This window comes from Grus americana, chromosome 29 (genome assembly GCF_028858705.1).
Source record: "Grus americana isolate bGruAme1 chromosome 29, bGruAme1.mat, whole genome shotgun sequence".
NCBI lineage: Eukaryota > Metazoa > Chordata > Aves > Gruiformes > Gruidae > Grus > Grus americana.
In genome coordinates, this window is record NC_072880.1 from 1,330,333 (window position 1) to 1,337,523 (window position 7,191).

Consider the following 7,191-nt stretch of genomic DNA (forward strand, 5'->3'; position numbering starts at 1 on the left):
CCGCGCCCACTCAGCCGCGATTTAGGAGCCCCGAGCTGCTGCGGGGGCTGTGGCTGGAAGGAAGCGCTTTCCATTAGCAGCACAGCAAGCTTATTTTTTATTTAAAACCTCCAGCAACTCAAAGTGGAAAACAGGGAGGGGGGGAAGCAGCCTCCGCGGCAGGACAGAACCGGGGGAGGGGGGGGAATGGCATCCGCTGCTCCCCACCTCTGAGCAAAGGCGTTAACCTGCACCCCAGGGATTATTAACTCCAACCCTTCCCCTGGGGCACCTTCAAACGAGGATCCTCAAAGGGCTGGGGAAACCGAGAGCCGGTGTGGGGAGGGACACGGGCTGTTTATGATCAGTGAACGCCCCAAAATTGTCCATGGGGACACCCCCCCCCCCACCCCCCCGAAAAGGGAGCGGGCAGCTGGGCAGGGGCTGGAGATGCTGCCCGCCCTGCCAGTTCCTCCTCTCTCGAGGGCAGAGGGGAAATGAAAAGTCACCGAGTTGAAATATCCAGCTGACGGGGAAAACCGGCCGGTCCTCCGGGAGCCGAGGAAGAGGAGAAGCAGGAGGATGGCACGAAGGCCGTCCATCCGGAGATGCCCGCAGGGGGGTGACACCGGCTCTCGTGCGAGGCAGGGGCTTCCAATCCTGCCGAATCCTCCTGCCTGCGTGCCGGTGCTGAGGGGTTTCACGGCTGGGATGTCCATCGGCGAGGCGAAGCGTCGCTGTGCCGGATATCCGCCGTGGTGGGACGGGGCAGCATCTCGTTGCGGCTCGTCCGGCTGAAGGCGTCGGGCGCTGGGTCGCGACTTTGGGAGACACTGAGCAGAGCCGCCGGCTCCATCGGTTCCCGGCCACGGTGATGGGAAATGCCACCGGCTCGGTCCTCTGCGGGGATGTAGGGACACAGGATGAGTCCCAAGGTCGTCGTGGCACGTGCCGCTGCCAGAGCTGCTGCCTGCGGCCAGCACCGGCCGTGGGAAGAGGCTGCAGGTTTAACTGGGCACGAAGCGGGGAGCGTCGGCAAAGGCGGGCACAGAGGTCTGAGCTGTCACCGCGTCCCACTTCACCAGGGACGACGGTGCCGCAGAGGCACTTCGGCAAACTCCGGTGTGGCGGCGTAGGTCCGGCAGGTCCAGGGACCCCCCCATCCCCTCTGATCCCTCCGTGCCGCCCTCACCTCCGCTCAGCACACGCTGGCCAGGTCCGTGGATCGGCTCTGCTCCTCCGCGGCACGCCAAGCCCTGTGTCGGGCTGTGTGGGGGGGTCCGGGCTGCGCCCCAACGTGGAATACCCCGCTGCAGAGGGGATGCACCCTGACACCCCACCCCGGTTCCCCGCGGGGTTTCATCCAGGCGATGGTGCCTCCGGTCCCACGGGGCTCTTCCAAAGCAGCCAGCTCTGGATTTTGGGGTGCGGCAGCAGCTCTGCAACGGGATGGGATTATAGGCACCGGCAAAAGCGGATCCTCCCCGCTGCCTTCCTGTCCCCGGGGAGCTCGGGGGCAACCGAAAGCTTGGGCAGAGGCCGGGAGCAGCCAGGACGTTGCCCAACAAGCACCACGGCGGCGGGGACCAGCCGCACGCCCCGCACCGAGCCGATTAGCTCAAGCGCGGCACGGCAGCAGCGTGCCAGAGCCGGGAGGTCGGGGAACGGTGCAGGGAGGTCTCGGAGCCGGAACTGCCTACGTGCTCACCAGCCTCGGCTCGGCCGTTCGGCAAGCGAGGAGCAGCGAGCGCCTGCGTGCCGTGCCGAGAGGGGGGGGAGCGGGGTCCCCGGCGTGCAGCCAGCAGTGTGGCTGATGCCGAGCACCGGGAGCAAGGCAAACCACATCATTCGCTGCGAACTCAACTCGCCGTGACGGTAAATCGTCACTTTGCAAACACGGAGGGAGGGGAACCCGTGCCCAGGGCTGGAAACGTCCCCGTTGCGCTAGGAGAGGGGCCGCGGCGCTGGTGGTTAGTGCCAAACCGAAAGAATCTCTGTAATCTCCACCCCCTCCTTCGCAACCACGCACCGTAGACGGAGAGGTGGAAGGACTGATCCTCCACCAGCGCCGGGTGCAGTTTAAGCCGAGCCCCGTAGACCCCGCTGTCACCCCGCTCCAGGACCCCGATCCTCAGCGCCGTCTCGTTGACCATCTCCAGCCGGTCCTTGAACCGGTCCTTGGGATCTGGTCGCTCGAAGCCGTCGGGGCCGAATTCTGCTACTTGGATGGTGGTGCCGGTGCCGGATGAAAAGCTCCACTCGATCTCCTTCACCGTCTTGTTGGGGGGCAGAGCCGGGGAGAGCAGCACCGACCCCCCCAGGACGCCGTTCACCTGCCGGGGCTGCGCCTGGGCTTGGGGTAACTGTGGGAAAAATCAGGGTGCAGAAGGTCGGGGGGGTCCCAGGAGCCCGTTACCCCATCCCTCACCCCAGGCACAGGGTGATGGGGAACCCCAAAACCACCTGCAGTGGTGGGGGGGGGCTGAGTGCTGGGGCAGGAGCTGGCCGCAGCCCGGCGGGCGGTGGGACGCTGCAGCTGACCCCGGCCCCTCCGCTCTCCCTTCACCCACCCGCGAAGCCGACGGCCGCAGCCAGCAAGGTGACCCCGTAAACGCAGACGCCCACCCTCGACCCTCGCCGCCTTCTCCCGCGGCGGCGAAGGAAAGCGCAAAGCCAGGGGGTGTGCGTGTGTGATTCCGCGTTCACCCCCCCCGCATCTAGAAATAGCAACACCCCCCCAAACCCCGCCGCGATTTCACGCCTTGCCCGTCGCCGCCGGCCCTTCCGTCACCTCCTGCCCCCGCGTTAGCGGGGTCGGAGTGACAAGGAGGGGACGCTGCGTCGTCACCCGCTGTGCCCCCCCCCGGCCCCCAAGCACGGCCCCTGCCAGACGGGAAAGGAGGGAGCGGCGACACGGGGCTGAGAAGTGACGTTCCTGCACCAGAACGGGGGGGACCCCCGCGGCTCTGGGGGTGCTGGTCGGCGTCACCCCCATCTTGGGGTGAACTAAAGGGGGGTTCTGAGCGTTGGAGCCCACTTTTCCGTGTCCCCTGTTGTGACAGCGGTGACAAAGCCTGCTCGGAGCGCGGGCTCGGCTCAGCCCCGTGAGCAGCAGCACCTCCTGGGGGGACGCCTCGGGGCCGGATCCGGCCCCCCCTTGCCCCCGTCCTTTCAGGCAGCTGCATTCAGGCCGCCCGACATCGTCTCACAGACGCTGGCCCCCGGGCAGCGGTGCAGGCAGCTGCCAGACTCCACACACCCCCCGCCCCCGGCTGCAGGGGCAGGAGTGGTGCCGGGCCAGGCTGTGCCACCAAAATGGGTGCGAGGGTGCCGTGGCCGAGGTTTTCCCCAAAACTCCAGGGTTCGGGGGTTTCCCCGCTGCTCCCAGTAACGGAGATCTCCTGGATGGAGAAGGATGCGCCGGTGTGGCCTTCCAGCAGAGGGAAGTGTGGCCTCAGGAAAGGCCCTGGTGACAGTCATGGCCGCTTGTCACCCCGTTATTTTACGGGGACCTCGCAGGTGCCGCGGGGCTGCTCCGGCCCCCATCCCACGGGCTACCCCCGCCACGGCCGCCCCGCTACCACCCTGCCCCAGCGCGGGGTCGGGGTCTCACCCCCGGTGCCCCCAGCTCACCCCCTGAAGCACGACAAGAAGGAACCCAGGGCCAGCACGGTGCTTGGGGGGGGGGACACCAACACCCCCCCCGCCACAAGCGGCCACCAGCTCCCGTTTCCCACCAGCGCACGCCGGAGACTGAAAAACAACTGTTTAAAAGCAGGTAAGATAAACTGGGGGTGCCCGTGCCCCCCGCCGCCACGGCCAGGGCTCAACCTGCCAGGATCAGGGGCTGGGTCCCGATTTTGACCCTCTGCGAGGGGCGGAAGAGCCGAACTCCCCACAGGTAAGACCCTTTAGCTCCTCAGAAAATATAAAATAAAATAAAGAGTTGTGACACGGTTGAAGCAGCCAGGGCTCCCGCAGCCAGTAAGCGTCCCTGCTGCGAAAGCGCGTTGGGAAATAGGCCGCCGCGCCAGAAACGGCTGCTGGAGGGGGCCGGGAAGGCAGGGAGAAGCGAAACGCGGTGGTTTATTATTTATCACCGAGGGTTAGGGAGACTCACTCTAACGCAGCGTTCCCTCCCGGGGCCCGGCCGGCAGGAACACTGTTTAGCACTTTGCAAGTAGCATCTTTCCTCGGGGGCGGGGGGGGGCAGCACTCAGTGAACCCCGTCCCGTCCCTTCTGGCACCGCTCCCGGGTTCGGCCGTGCCAGGGCTGAGCGGCAGCGGCCCGGGAGGAGCCCCCTTCCCCCCCGTGTCGGGGTTCGGCCAGGGACAGAGGCCTGCTGGGGGTGTGGGGGGTGTGGGTGAGGGTGCAGATTAAGGGGGGGGGGGGGGGCAGCCCCTGCCCACCTCAGCCAGCTCCGGCTGCTGCCCCCCAGCCAGGGAGCAGACCTGGGTTATGGGGGGAGCAGAATCCCCAAAGTCCCCAGAGCCCCCCAGCCCTTGGGGCCCCCAGAGCCCCAAGCCCCAGGCCCCAGCACCCCCCAGCCCTGCCTGGACCCCCAGGCCCAGCACCCCCCAGCCCTTGGGCCCCCCCCAGACCCAAGCCCCAGCGCCCCCCGGCCCTTGGGCCCCCCACAGCCCCAAGCCCCAGCACCCCCCTGCCCTGCCTGGACCCCCAGAGCCCCAGGCCCAGCACCCCCCAGCCCTTGGGCCCCCCCCAGACCCAGGCCCCAGCACCCCCCAGCCCTTGAGCCCCCCCAGAACCCCAAGCCCCACAGCCCCAGGCCCAGCACCCCCCAGCCCTGCCTGGGCCCCCCCCAGCACCCCTGGAGCCTCCGCCCCCCCCCCCCCCCCCAGCCCGGTGCCCCCCGGCCCTACCAAGGGCCCCTGCACCCCCAGCTCCCCCCGGGGAACCCCCGCCGCCCCCCCCCCCCCCCCCCCCGGGGCCCGGCGCCGAGTGATGACGCAAGAAGTGGGCAGCGGAAGACAAGCCCTGCCCCACTGCCTCGTTTTCACCTGACGGCGGCACCACCCAAGTCTCGCGGGCTTCCCGAGGTTATAAATAGACCCGCTGTGGGGCGCGGCCCTCAGTGCCCGCCCGGACCGGGCGGTGGCGGGAAGGCGAGGGCTAGGTCTGGCCTGGGGCCGAAGGTCCGGGGCTAAAGGTCCGGGGCTAAAGGGCTTGGGGCTGTTCGGGAGAGCCAGAGCGGTTGCCCTGAAGGGGAAAGGCCGAAGTCTGTGAGGGCTGAAGGTTGTGAGGGCCGAGGTTTGGTGCTGAGGCCTGTGAGGGCCGAGGCCTTGCTCCTGAGGCCTGGCGCTGAGGGGGATCTCGCCCCCTCCCCGGCCCCCTGCACTCAAAGCAGGCGTCCTGCCCAGGGCAGGCCCTGCAGGGCCATGGCTGGAGAGCTGGCGTCTGTGTCACGCTGTCCCATGGTCACTGCTGTTGTGGTTTGCTCCCAGTGCTGACCTGGCCCTGTGAAAGCCCCGGGCGGGTGGGGAAACTGAGGCCCGTAGGCAGCTCCTGCCTGCGCCCTCTGCAGTGGGGGCGGCTGCTGATGCCAAACACCGAGCTGGGGTGCAGGGGGCAAGTCCCGCTTTTCCGTCCTGCCACGTGGACAAATTCAAGGAACCTCAACACCCCCCCCCCGCCTCTATCTTAGTTCTCTCCAAAAGCTCGTGATTTATTAGGAACGAAATCAAATTATATTTTATCACCAGCTTGGGTAACAGAGGGCTGAAAGATTAAATTCCAGCATGACAGCCGGTGGTGAGGGAAGGGGTGGGAATCGTATCTCTGGTTACAGTGTGTTGTTATCGGGTGCTGGGCTCTGAGAGAGAAATTACAGTTTTCTTGAGAGAATCTTTATTTAATTTATTTATTTATTTTTTTTTTTAACCTGCTGCAGCTGTCAGGGTGACTCGAAGTTAAATCGCGGCTGATTGTACCCTCAGGTAAAGAAGCTCCAGGCTGTGGGGTTTGTTGGCGCGGGGTGGGATCTGAAGGTGGGTACGTGTTGGTCCCTGGGGGGGGTCCACCCCCACCCCCCCAAACGAGGGGATGAGGGCAGAGGTTTCCCCTGCACCCCCAAAACTTCAGTGGAGATGCTCCCCTCCCGCCTGCCGCCTTCCTCTCTGTCGCGTCCAGGGGAGCCCGGGTGCCCGGGGATGGAGGGAAATAAAATCACACGGCCCACCCCAAATTCCCCCCCCCCCCTTCCGAAGGCTGCAGCCTCGGCGAGGCCGCGAGGGAAGCGGGAGGAAGAACAAGGCGAGAGATTTCTGTGCTGCTGCGAGGAGGCGGTGAGCCTGCCGCCGTCCTGGGGAATAAATTAGAATATATCTCGGGAATAAATTAGCCGGATGGCGAGGAGGGGAGATTTGTTTCCTGGGGAAAGGAGGATGCCTCTTTCAAGGAAGAGACACCTCCGGGGCTTGGATTTCGGAGCTGAGCCCATCTCTTTGAAGCTGCCCAGCTTGGTTCGCACGGCAGCGTTGGGAGTTAGAGGGGTTACGGCCTGAGAAGAAACTTAATGTCTTTCCCTTCCTCCGTGTCCATCCATCCGTCTATCCGTGCTTCCATCCGCCCGCTCCTCGCTCCAGCAAAAGCCATTAAGAATGATAAAGCACCTTTTTTGTTTTAAAGATGGGTCCCGGGAGCAGCAGGCAAATTGCTTGGTTCATGCATAATAAACCAGGCGTGGAAACACACCAAGTAATGGGCTACATTTGTAGGGAAACAAAATCGTTAAACGAGCCTGTTTGCAGGGTTTTCTGGAAAAAAAAAAAAAAAAAAAAATATATATAAAATAAAGGCAGGCAGCATGCGGAGGGGCTGGCAAACCTCCCCTGCCCTTCCTGGCATCGGCCCCGGCTAAAAGCTTTGGTGAAATAGGTCAGCGGAGCCCGGCACGTGTCCTGCCGCCCCCTCGGCTGCGTGGTTGGGGTCTGAAGAGCCGGGGACCCCCCAGCCCGCTGCCCCAGGCCCTCGCTGGGGAACATCCCCCGGGGTTCAAGTGCTGCCCTGCGCTGGAGCTCGTCCCTCCCTGCAGCACCCCCATCCCCAAACCCGCTGGCTGTGCCACTGCAGGGTCCCCCAAGACCTTGCGGACCCCCCCCCATTCCCCTGTCCCGTGGTGTGGGGGGTGGTCACTCCTGCCCACCCCGTCACGATGCTCCTGCAGAACAAAGATGACCTGCAGCCCCTTTTTT

The 7,191-nt window shown here is 65.3% G+C and overlaps 1 long non-coding RNA gene across 2 annotated transcripts; it reads right to left on the reverse strand.

Moving 5' to 3' along the window:
• Positions 1 to 88: 88 nt before the first annotated feature.
• On the reverse strand, positions 89 to 4,360 carry LOC129197605 (uncharacterized). Of its 2 annotated transcripts, XR_008574356.1 has the most exons (4): positions 4,100 to 4,360; positions 2,009 to 2,342; positions 1,172 to 1,418; positions 89 to 879 (listed from the first exon to the last, which is right to left on the reverse strand). It is a non-coding gene; the product is annotated as an uncharacterized LOC129197605 (long non-coding RNA). The 2 variants fall into 2 exon arrangements; XR_008574355.1 differs by having other exon boundaries at positions 89 to 1,418.
• Between the last annotated feature and the right edge of the window lie 2,831 nt (positions 4,361 to 7,191).